Here is a 13,585-nt window from a genome sequence, read left to right as displayed (position 1 = left end):
TCATCTCCTTGGGGAGTGCTATGGGAGCATGCTGCCTTTCATTCTTTCCCTTGGAGCTCTTCCAATCTCAAAAATAATTAATATTTGTCAATGTGTAAAGCAAATGGACTAATTCCTGAGGGTGCTGGTTAGCACTCTGTCTGTGGGTTTTCTGTGACTGCATATTCATATGAAATAAGATTTTTTAGGCAGAAGGGATGGAATACATTCCTTCTTCTCACCCAACAGTATAGGCATTCTCTAAGAAAAAAGTAATACTTAAGCTGAGTTTCCCACTTCCTGCACAAAAATGCCAGTAGCTGAGCAACCTCTCATGGAGAAGATGTATCCTACTCTTATTTCTCCTTCAGCTTTTGGTTACTCAAAAAAACACTCTCTGGAATGAAATTACCAGGAGATTTAACCTAAAATGTTCAAGGAATATCAGGAAACTTTCACCTATGACTAAAAAGTAATGATAAAAAATAATGGACCTTCATTTCCAGGTCCATCTATTCCAGGTGCAATTTTAAGGAGGAGCCCAAGGAAGCTTCAGGTGCCACCGTTAGGTCCCTCCTCTGCCCCCAGGCACTCAGTGATTCACAAAGGACCAGCAGCTGCCCTGCCCAGTGCCACAGCTTTTCCTTAGATCCCCAAAGCCAGAGGAAGAGCACCTGCAGAGCAGCTCTCCACATGCACATGTGAGATGTCCTAGCTTGACCCCAACTCCCTTTGGAGCCCCAGAGCAGAAGGACAAAGGTCCTTGGTGTGGGGACCAGAGAGAGGGAGCAGGGTTTTATCCCTGCCTTTGAACAGAGAATCACAGAATGGTTGAGGTTGGAAGGGACCTCTGGAGGTCACCTGATCCTGCTCAAGCAGGGCAGCCTGGAGATGGTTGCCCAGGACCATGTCCCAATGGCCTTCTCCAAGGAAGGAGACTCCACAATCTCTCTGGGTGACCTGTGCCAGTGCTCTGTCATCCTCACAGTGGAAAGGGCTTCCTGATGCTGAGAGGGAATCTCTTGTGTTTCAGTTTGAGCCCACTACTTCTGGTCCTGGAAACATCCAAAAAATAGGGGAGTGTAAGCATTCCTATATGAGACAAATATCCTGGTGAAATCTGGGCTTATTTTTTGTTTTTAAACAGGGAAAACAAAAGGCCTTCATTGTCCCTGTTGTGGCAATGAACTACATTGCACCATTACCACCAATTCTATGTATGGTTTCCAACCACACAGAACTTTTGACAAAGCTGATATTTCTAATTTTATATAGACAATTAACCACTGACATGATAGAACAACAATATCCACTTGAGTGAATGATATAGGTTCTGACCAAGGCATTGGATAGGAGGAGGATCTAAAGTCCATTGCAGACATTGACAACTGGGGTTACTACTAAGTTTGCAACTGAGTTACCTTTTTGCTTGTACATTGAAAGGATATTTTTATTCCAAAATTAAGTTTTGTTCTGAAGGGCATTTTCATTTCTCATTACTCTGAAATAGACTACATTCCCTGAAATTGTTCTAATTCAGAAAAAAGTGGAAGAAAGTTTATCTAATCCTGTACAGATGCATCTATAGGGATGGAACTTTGAACAACCTGGTGTAGTGGAAGGTGTCCCTGTCCATGGCAGAGGGTTAGATGATCTCTGAGGTCGCTTCCAAGCCAAACCATTCTATGATTCTATGAAGTGTATGACTTTCCAACCTTAATATTGCATTTCTTGCTTTCTAAATGCTTGGCCACCCAACCTGAACTACACTGAAACTTTTTGCTTGCTCAGAATAAATATCAGCTCCCATATGGAAGCACAACCCAGTTTATATATTAGGCACCATCTCCTGAATAATATTTGTCAACTTCCAGAGACACCCCAAAATAGAATTGCATAATCAAGCTGGCAGGAGAGCAGGGAGAGGCCAAAACCAAGTAGTGGTCATTTAAATAAAAGAGCCATAGTTCTTATATTGATTTCATGACTTGAGTAGAGATTTTCTGGATTTGACTCTGAGACAAACAACATAGACATCCAGAGCTATATAGCATTAGATCCACTGTGTTCAGCAGGAACCCATTGCTCTGGAAAGATCCTGGAGATTTCCCGGAGTTTATCCACAACTCCAAGGCAGGAATCACTATTCACAAACACTCCTTTACAGATAGAAGTTGGATCAGTACTCTGTAGTAATAGAGACTACAAATACCTGGAGCAGAAATAATATTTGGATCAGGGAACAGAAGCCAGGAAGAAAGCATCTCAACCACTAGGCAACAAACTGGGAGTAAACATGGTGAGTAAAAGTTGATGGGGAGCTGTGGGCTTGGAGTTCCTCTCCTGTCCTCTCTGCCTCCCTGGAGCAACAGGTGACTCGACAGATTTTCATAGTTCTCATGTTGAGACGTGAACAGGAGCTGGGAAGACAAATAAAAAGCTGTGAATCCCCTTCAGCATCAGTCCCAGCAAAGCAAGTGCTGAGCAGTACCAATGCCAACCTGCCCACTGCTGGTGGGAGCCAGACTGCTTCCTCCCCCACAATGTCCATGTCTGAATCGCAACAGATCAGATGACATTCCACCTATATTCTCACCCAGAAAAACTGTCTGAACTCTGGAGAGCCTCATTCAGGTTTCTAGGTTTATACCAGAGGCACAAATGCCCTCTAACTCCCCCAAACTCCTCCCTTTCTTCCCAGGAAACACAAACTCAGAGTGCCGCAGGCAATTAAAAGGCTTGCATTGCCGAATAAACAGTGACAAATTGTAGATTAAGAAAAAGCCTGTTATTTGTGTGAAAGAGGCAGCCTTTGCCGCCAAATGGATTCATCTGTCATTGCTACTGATTGCTCCCTTTCCACTGAACGTCCCCTAAGAAAAATGTAAATCCTATGTAAATCCTTTGTTATCACCCAACAATGTGCATATCACAAGCTGCATGGGTTAGGACACGGGTCCATTTTTCTCCAGACTACACCACTCCTCTTTCAAATTTCAAGGTCTTAATGTCTCAAGAGTGAGGTGGCAGAAGGCGTTCAACCCCCCTGGGATAGACTGAGCGAGGAAAGCCCTCACAAGAGGAGGAGAAGGGGAATCTCTTTATGGGTTTTGCTGTTGCAGTCAGCCCCACTGCAGTTTATTCTCTTCAGGGAGATGAACAGAGGCTGAAATACAAACCCAGAGCTCAGAAGAAGAGCATCTCCCCACGGTGAGGAAGAAAGCATAAAGAAGTAGAGGGAGGGAAAGCTAAACAACAGGGAACTGTGCAGAATTCACCTGCCACAGCTCTTTCCCCAAAAGTTCATTCCTGTCTCTGTGCCAGGTTGCCACCTTCACGCCACATTGCCTGGGTTATGATAAAAAAATATAAAACATAAATGTAGTAGCCAGCCCCATCTTTATAGAAAAGCCAGGAATAGTTAACCAAATGAATCTGAGGGCTGTGCCATTCAGCATTTGTTACTGAAATATTTATCAACCATGTTTACTGAGCAATCTGTGAAACACTGGGCCAGCTTGCCCACCAAACCCCAGGAAGATCACAGACATGTACTGGTCATTGAAAGCTACATTAGGTTATGTCCTTCTTAGAACAGCAGGACATAAAATACAAGATGCTTTTCAAATTTTGCTCTCAATACTCTCTCATGGCACCTACAGGTGGATTTCAACCCTATGAGCGTACCTGGGTTGGGATAACATCAGCTTAACTATCAATCCAACAGAAGTCCTTCTAGTTTTCCAGAGGCCAGTATTCTTCTTTGAAAATCCAGCCCCAGAGAGCTGTTTGTGGAGCTGGGATTACAAAGATAAAGAGTGAGGAGTTCCTGTTTGTCAGGTGGGCTTTAAAACCTCAGATTTCTGGGTTTTGTGATTACCTACTTTAATAGCTGTATGGAAAATCACTGTTATTAGATAATAATTTCATGAATGCACATCATTATTAAGGATGACTCCTGACACGTAAGTCCAGCTGCATCCAGGGAGTTGCAATTATTATTATTATTACTATTACTATTATTATTATTTACACCTTTTGGAGCTCATCTTATTTTAAGTTCACAGGTACCCTGAGGTGACCTTGAGGTACCTCTTGCTTACTTCTCATGGTACAAATCAAATTACCTCTAGTTTAAGCTATAGATGTTTGCTGAAGGAGTATGTGTTTGCGTGCATTTGCAGGCAGTGGTGAGTTGGGGTAATTTACTCTAACACCACCCACAATTGAAGACTTTTATTTTCACTCTCTCTAAAGACTACAAGACTTTGCTGTTAAGGACGATTTTTGTGTAGTGAAGTAGAATTTGGCTGCTTCGATCATAACTCTCAGGAACAGAGATCCACCATGCAAAGAATGGAAAAGGCTTTCCCAACCATGCATTTCTACCCTAGTCCTCATGCCCAAACCCAGCTGCAAAGACCCTTTCCTTTGTGTGCTGTTTTGGCCACAAAACTCTGCTCTGTGCATCCTTTCTGTGGTTCTGTCACATCACACATAAGCTACTTATCTCCACCTTGGCAGTCATTAGTATTTCTGGTTTGGTCTCCTTCATGGGATACACCACTAAAAACTCAGCTGGTGTCCTGCTGGAGAAGACTGGTATCAGAAACACCATGTTTTCTTTTCCACATGTAGATTTAAGGAAGGTCTCCTATTTCTTCACTGTCTCTAGATGTTGCTAGACAATTTAACTTTTTTAAGGGGTGTACTGAAGTGCCTGAGAGTGTCTGAAGGAAGAATCCAACCTCATGCTAATTAGCTAATTGCACTAGCAGCATCTCTCGTTCCTCACAGCTTTCAACCATTTCTGCAAGATTCATCCTGCCCATCAACCCTCAACTCTCTCTGCCACAGTCACGTTCTATCTGTGTGGCTTGAGTCTGCTGCAAACAACAGTGACATGATGCTGTGCAGGGATTCCAGGGCGGGGAGGAAAGCAAAAGTTTAATGCCTTTGTGACCATCTCTGTTTTGGCAGAAGCAGAAGCAGACACACAGCAGCCAAGAATGAGCACTGGTCTAACAGCTGTTTGGCCATAAAACAGAGACAGTGTTTTGCCTGCATAGCTATGATATAGTTACAGGCCAACTCCAAACTGAAATTGCTGAAACACTTGAAGAAATCCTGTCTTTTTAAGGGTCTTCTGCCGGTAAGAAGCCCATAGTCCAGCCATGGACAGAGACTGTACAGAGACTGCCAAGCAACACAGTATCAAAAATTCCTATCTACTCTTATGGATAGCAGAGCCAAAACTGTTCTAGAGAAGCCCAAGATGATAGATGCCACCACTAGGCCATACAAGATGCCTGCATGGTCATATCAGGCATTGTACAGGTCACCCATTGTAGAGTTCACACCCAAAAATTAACACAGGCTTGGACACAAAGCAGAATTTGTCTGAGGAAGGTGTAAACTTGAGGCTTTATACAAAATGCACCAAGGAGATGTGGCCAGGGACACTGCATCATATTTACAAGGTACCTGTGTGCCTTTAGCTCTACACAGGCCCCCAGTGGGGTTTGCAGAAGTGAGGGCAGAGAGGTAATCAGGTATCTAAAGTCCTGTTGATCTCAGTACTGTTGAAGATCAAGGAATGAGTGCCTACATCTATGAGATTTTGGAAAGCTTTCCAAGCTCTCCTCTCCATTTTAAGAAGTCTAAATATCTTCAGCAATCTAGCCCCAGTAGTCAGAGGAAACTGTATACAGGTGCTCTCCCAAATTAACAAACTAACACAAGATCCAAGCAAAGGACTTAAGTGCTAATTTTTTTTGGTGTCTGGCCCTGAAGCAGAAGCCCAAAGCACAGCATCAGGCCCTCGGGCTCTCCCTGCCTGATGCATAGAGAGTGTTAGGGACCTCAGAGAGTGGAGCCTTTCCTTACAACTCCTCTCTGGTCCTGCTACAGCCTCAAGCCTGGAGGCTTAAAACCAGGAAGTCTGCCACAACAGGGAGCAGCCCTGGGGGCGAGACTCCATGCGGTGCATCGGAAGCCACGGAAAGCAAGCCAATTTGGAAATGCTGAGCACAAAGGGTGTGCCCAAACTCCAACCCGTCCTAAAGTACATGAATCAGGTCTGCAAAGTAAAATATCTCCCTCCACTTAGGTTCCAGAAGGCCGAGCCCACTCCCGAGGGGAGACATCTGGAAGCACTCAGAGCTGTGCTTTGCTCACTCTTTTTAAACACGGACCAAGACAGGGGTGCACACACCTTTTTTTTTTATCAGGAGACAAGTTAGCGAAATTGCTGGCCCATGAAGTGAGAAATCTGGCTTCAGTGCTTTCTTCAGCCTGGAGGGATCCAAACCACATTTCCCACCTCCCAAGAGAGGGCCCAAACCAAGGGGGGTAAAATGAGGTTGAGATTGGGGAGATAGGATGTGCAGCCGTCTCTTCTTCTTGAAGCTGCACAGAAGTGCATTCTGGGGGGCATACGGAGATCAAAGGAGCCTCCTGGAACCCAGACGCACGTAGACCACCGCTCCCAATCTCGTGGTTATACTCTCAGCTGGCCAGCATGGGCTCTGGGTTAGAGTTGCTCTAGTTAGAGCCTTTCATATGAAAATCAGTCATGAGGCAAAAAAGAACAGAACCACATCTCACAGGGGGAGAGGAATCCAGTGTCTCCATTGCTTCTCCTTGCTGGAGGTGCCTGTATCAAAGAGTCGGGAATCAGGGAGCTGCAGAGAGCTGTGAGAGAACATTTTTGAATCTGTGGGCGTCTTTGTCATTTCTTTGGTGGTGGTTGTGAACAAAACAGTGCATGAAAATATGGGCCAGCTCGCCAATTTGGTGTTCCAAACTCAAGGAGGGGATGTAGTAAACAACGTTAGAGACTAGAAGCAGGTAAAGATCCATTCATGTTGCTTTTTTACATTTTCTGGGCCCTGTAAACAAAATATAAACAAGACTTCCTTACAGCAAAGTAACTTCTTTTTTCCCTTTAAATTCTGTGTGGATCTACCTTCCCCGGAATCACATGGGAGAGAGAAAAAGGACATGCTGGGGACATCTGGTCCTGCTGAGACCATGAAATGGGTCATGTAGTTGGGGCAAAATGCTGGACCCCAGCAAAAGCTGCAGCCAAAGCATGGATCTCCAAGCAAATGTCCACTAAGAGACTGGGCCAACCAGCCATATCTGGCTCATGGGGAGAGTGAGAAAGGACATGGCTGCATTCCTACTGTGTAGGACACTGGTTACCTATGTGGAGCAGAAGGTGAGAGTGAGCTGGAGAATTCTTAGTCTCAGTTGCTAAGACTTTAATGATCAGTTCCTTTCTTACCCCATTTGCATCCTCATTCATTTGCTGTTTTTCACTTCTCTAACAACCCCAAGGGCTAATTCTCCCTATACTAATGAAAGATAGGATTAATCAGTGGGTTCTCCCACGAACTCATCCCTTGACTTCTTTCTGATGTGAGCCCAGGAGCAGAGAAACTGGTATGCCCAGGTAGCAGCTTTCCCTTCGGAAAATTCTCTTGTTTGAGGACATTTTTGAGTCCCTTTGTGATTTTGGGCTGAAACAAAGGAAGACTATTAGTCTGCAAATAAACATGAGGAATCATTTCAGATAACTACGGTCCAAATCTCCAAATACATTCATGGAAATGTATTTGCATTTACCAGTGTGGGCATTGCAGATGGAAATATTGCCCGTGGAAACACTAACAGTACAGTTCTTGCATGTAAAGCTCTGAGAAACTTGGTCAATTTTTTAACAGCACTGATGGAAAGCCTCCACATCATATGGGACTGTGTGTTTTTATATATGCACAGTGCCTGGAGATGCCCTGGGAGCTCCTGTTTAGCAGAGAGGCTGCCTTAACACAATCCCTGGCCTCACCACCTATGCTAGATTTTTAGGCTTGGAAAAGAAGCAAAGTTTAAACATCCTTTCCAAGGTGGAACATGTCTAAGCAGTTCATGGCCTGGAACCTAGAACTTCCCATGGCCATGATATGCATTCACTGTGCTTTCTGAAATGAAATTTCTCTTACTTCTCTGCATATTTTAGTGAATTCACCCAATCTCATTTTTCAACATTTGCATCTATTGCCATTCATCTTGCAAATTAAAATATTTCTGCATGACACTCTGACACACAGGAGGGAGAAAAAAAAAAAAAACGACACAAAAGCATTTCTCAAAGTAACAGAACTACAGAGCTTTTCAAACTTCCTGTTTCATAGCCCTGATAGAAAAAGTACACTGAGTTCCTATGAAGCACCCTCCTGACATTTCCAGACTTATTAGCCAGTTTTCACACTGACTTCAATCAACCTCTTTAATCCTCCAAGGAAAGAGCATTTTTAATTCACCGATTGGCTGATAAGCTTGAAGCCAAAAAATGATTTACACGTAGATGAATTGTGCTTACAAGATGGAACTTCGAGCATTAGAAGCGGATCTGAATTTCCTATCTGTCATTTTATTTGCCACATTCATTTTTGCTCTGCCATTACCCTTGCTGATTATGATCTTTCAGCGCTATTGGGCTCCTGCTTCCACAGTTTTTAATCTGCCTTTAATCCCATAGATTTTAAATATTCCCCGGCACCGAGAGACTGGAGGCAATTAACTGCCCTTCTGATGCTCTCCTTATCAGTTGCCTCCTTGTATCTCTCAGAAGCAGCCTCAAGACACTTCCAGGCTGACAAATACTACCAGCATTTCTGATGAAGCAGCCGCAGCAAATGCAATGCGAAGTCCAGCTGCGTAACCTGATTCTAAAAAATCCAGTCATTCAAAAAAATAAATAAATGCAGCACAGGCATCTAACCTCCTGTTCCATTTTGACTTGATGCGAATGGAAATAAACAAAATATCTCTTTAAGTTTTTAGGTTGGGGTTTTTTCACGTTTTTGCTTTGGCTTTTTTTAAATTTTATTTCCTTTATTTTTTTTTTCCCGGGGAGATAATTTCTGTCTCTTCCAACCTGATTGCTGTTTCAAATTGAAAAATGAGGCTGTTTTCCTCGATCTGCCAGGGCATTTCTGATACCCGGAAAACAGATCTGCTGGGCAGCCAAAGATCGTTGGATCAGAATCCGCATCTTTTTGTTCTCAAGCACTAACAATAAAAAATCGGCTGTGCTAGTTCACCTACCACTAGTTGATGCAGTGTAAATTTTCCTACCTTTCTCAAGGATGTCCACTCGAATTTGGGCTTTGTAAACTCAGCTCTACGCATTTTGCCATTACATCAAAGATCTGATACCATAAATAAAAAATCAAATCAGTGTGACACAGCGCATGAAAAGATGTTTTTCATTAAAAACCATCTGTTTATTCACTAACATATACATTTACATAACCCTTCAAGAATGCTAAACTTTCATTCAAATAGGTCACATGTCAATAGTTGGAAAACACACAGAATTAAATGCAAAAGGGCCAATTCTCCATGGCTTTGCACCTAAGTAAATCAGTAATAGCCTAGCAAAACAAGGGAAAGGTGTTATTATTTTCATCTCCTTTGTGCAGGCACAAATTACTACCTCTGAGATAAAATAATTCATTTTTCTAGTAATATATATACATATAAATATATATGTATACCTATATATGTGTACATATCTATGTGTACATATCTCTATCAGTTATAGACAATTGAGACTTCATCTTTAGAGATAATAATTTGACTAAAGCATAGAAGACAAATGTTCTACCTAATTCATAAAAATGCCATCACTAAACTCTGTGAGCTGGTAGGACGGTATGGAGTGGGAAATTTACCCAGGGTAAATAGTCCCAATCTTATTTTGTTCCTAGAATAGCTAAAAATGGATATGTGAAGCTTATGTCCTTCTATTTATTAACTATCTTTTTTTATTTATATTCTCAAAATAAAGGGGAAAGCGTGTGTTAGAGTGAGGGAAAAGGAGGCAAAATCCCTGACAAGAAAGGAAAAAAGTTCTGGTTCATAATCCATTTTTTGGGAACTTAAAATCAGCAATATTAGTCAAGGGCAAAGGTTCTCTCAACTTAGGATCCTGTTTTAAAAAAGGCCAAAAGCAAATATGCACTGAACATAAAAGTGCAGGCACATGATGGTACTTCCCAAATATGCCAGAAATTTGCAGTACGAAAGTTTCTGAGTCAGAGATCACGTCCTTATATTTAATAACTTTAAATAGCTTTCTCTTCCATTAACTTCTCCAGTGGCCCCCCTAAGCTGTGTAGATTTTAAGCATTGACGGCATCCTGTGACACTGAGTTTGCCAGCACAGCTCCCCGGCACAGCCGCTGATGTTTGGAGAAGATCTGCTGGGGTGTATCACATCATGCTGGCTTGTTCCAAGCACTGGATATATCAGATCCCCAAAAAGGTGCAGAAACACAAATTCTTGGAGTAAATTCATATTCCTCTGCTGAACTGAGTGAAGGCATTCCAACTAAGTCAGAGGAACTCGAACAATTCCTGCTTGCTCAGTAGCTTATCTGAGGTTAGTGGAACTATGCTGATTCTCATTAGCTGAAAATTTAGCTCAATATTTTACTTTCGAATGTATCTTATAGAATTACGAATTCCATTCCAGTCAAGCTGATATATTGTGCTCACAGCTGCAGGAGTCGAGCAATTAAATTGATAATATTTGATGATAGTGTATGTATGTGTGTGGGGGGGAACACATTCAATTTTGTTTGGCTCTCGAAACAAAGTCTGATTTTTGCAAGGTTGCAATTCTGTCTCTCCGTGTGCAATTGAGCCTGTCTTTCCCTTCCAAAGGGAGTGCCTGCATGCTGGAATTAAAATTTACTCGTGACTATCAGGCAGCAATCTATGACCGATTTGTTCTCACAATCTTCAAGGCAGGTACGGAAGAATCAACATCAGAACAAGTTTTCTCTTTCCATATGCACCAGTTTGCAAAGGCTGTCCCGTAGGTCAACAGGTAGCTCACCCTTTGTGCAATGAGTTTCCAGTGTCTTAACTCAGAACACCTCAACAAAGTTCTGGGAGGAGACACTTTTCTTTGGTGGACACATGTCCCATGAGAACTGGACCATGAGTAACATCTTTATTTCCCATCCTAAACCAAAAAAAATTACTTTTGCCCATTACTGGCCTGGGTGAGATTTGGACCAGCAATATCAAGGTAGAAGTACCACATTAAAAGACTCTTTGTTTCCTTTCCCTCTTGTGCATTCCTGATTAAAGAAGAAAGCAGCCAACCATTGGTCTTGGATCCTGAGCCAAAAGCATCCGAGTCAATGAAAATATTTCTTATTGATGCCATAGCCTCCAGAATGTACTGCCAGTGAGTTACTATGACATTTGTATGGACCATGATTTCCTGGTTATTATCCCTGGCTCTTTTTATTTACAGACAGAATAAAATATATGTAGAAAAACAGTTCTTCTTTGTTGTACATTTGTGCAGTGTCTAATATAGGCACAACAGCAGACTTTGAATGTTGTAGTAATATTAAGGATAAAACATAGTCGTACTGGGCATGCAGAGTTCAGCTGAGGAGTTTTCTATCTGCAGTGATTAGCATCATGTTTTCAATCATATCAAATAATTGTCATTTGCATTACTTAGCATTCCTTTTAATTATAATAGTAGTTCAATTTTATTAGTGCCTGGGATAACAAATAGCTCAACAATATTTTAAAATTAATATACAAAATAGTCATGGAGATCTGTTTACTGCTGACCTGCAGGTACTTCAGGGCTCAAATGCACCAGCATAAGAGCAGGAAAGGACCAGGGGAATAAAAAGCTGATAAACTGATCCTGAAATAATTGGTGCTAGTTTAAAGGTGAAAATACATAAGTATATATATACTTAGTTGAGTGATGCCACATATCAAATTTATATGATACATATGAATGTATGGTTCATATCATACACAGCAGAGGGGTTTGTATAAAAATAGGTTGGGTTTTACAGGAAATAACAGAGCTTTGGTTAGATTTAGAATTTTGTTTTTGTTGTCCTTTTTCTCAAGAAAACATAAACAATTACCCAACAAAACAGCAAATTGTGGTAAGAGCAAACAGAGCGAAGGAAGAAACTTTGTTATATAACACAACAAACCTGTGGTAACCATCCCCAGTGTGTGTTGTTTGCTGTGACTTACAGCTTTGCTTAAGCATTTTAAAGATTCTTGCAGGTCTTTTTCAAGCTGCCAGCTCTAGCCTAGGAATTATGGTAATGTGCCACTTCTGAGCCCTCGGCAGGATTTGCAACAGAGAAATCACATCAGCCTATGCTGATTAACAATTCCATTCCATCCAGAGATTTATATAAAAAAACTATCTTACATTTTGCTTTTTAATAAGAACGATCGCTATCTCAAATTGAGTCCCAGCAAATTTTAATAAAGGCCCAAGGTTGAGTGGCATTTTGCATGCTGATTTAGCTGTGATTGCTTGCTTTTGATGAGCACCAGCCGGGCATGTATAGCTTTCCTCAGAGCAGGTTTAAAGACCAGTAGTAAGGAAAAGGATAAAAATAAAAACTTCCAACTGAAATTCAAGGTCTTTTCTCTCTATGATTGATTACTGAATAAATACCTACACATATCTCTGCATTCAACCCACGAGTAATATTCCCTACAGCAAAACAGCTGTTTTAATGGTTTTTAATATACTCCACTGTCAAAATATGTTAAGTTTGAAGGCTGCAATTATTAAAAAAAAAAGATATGATCAATCTATTTATCTACCCATCTTCATGACAATTCCTCAGTTTAATCAGCTGAGTATGGATGGGAATAAACTGATGCTTTTATGCTGTGTTTGTATGAGGGTCCCCATTTAGCAGATTTTTTTGCCATTGTTTTGGGTAGCACCTTCAGGGCTCCGAGTAATAGTGGCACATAGGTGTGATAAGGTGTCGGGTTTCTGTCATTATGCAATACAGATGGTCTCCGTCGGGGACTGTTAAAAAAGAAGAACAAATTGTCAGCATATAAGATTTTTATAGTCACCTTTTCCCCTCTTTGTGTTTTGAGTAAAAATAGGCATTGGAAATATTTATTTGGAGAAAACTGTCTTCTGAAGACATGAGGGAAAAAAAGAGGTTGTACAAAACAGTTGAAGTCAGAGCTCGGTGGCAGTGTGTGTGTGTGTGTGTACACCTTTTGAAAGCAGCAACGCTGTAAAACTGATCAGGTAAAGCATTCCATTTGTTTTGATTCAGCTTTTGTGGTTTTTCTTTTTCATCCCTCTCAATAAATTGTATTTCAACTTCTCTCATTAAAACAGTAACCCTTTCTTGCTCCAACTCAGGGAACAACACAGGCAAAAACCCTTTCATATAGGAACCATCCATCATCATTAGAAATAATGATCCTCCCACACAGTAACTAGTGCAATGTACGTGAAGGAGTAACTAATTCCCACCCAGTTTCCTTTGCCTCTTTCTCTTTGAGGGATTGCAAATGATAATTTAAAGAAACAGTGTGTGAAAGACGCCTTCAGCCACAGGAAAGCTATTTCCATCTTGTAAACTGGGAAATCGCGTTAGGTGAGACAAAAAGGATCCTGTATGATCTCAGTGGAGACATGGCCCCACTTTCCAGATTAATGTCCCGTGTTGCTTTAGCACACACAGGCAACCATTTTTACTGAACTGTCTTTGTTTCATAG

This window comes from Corvus cornix, chromosome 1A (assembly GCF_000738735.6).
Source record: "Corvus cornix cornix isolate S_Up_H32 chromosome 1A, ASM73873v5, whole genome shotgun sequence".
NCBI classification, from domain to species: domain Eukaryota; kingdom Metazoa; phylum Chordata; class Aves; order Passeriformes; family Corvidae; genus Corvus; species Corvus cornix.
The sequence above is the reverse complement of the archived record's forward strand: the minus strand, read 5'-3'. Positions refer to the sequence as shown.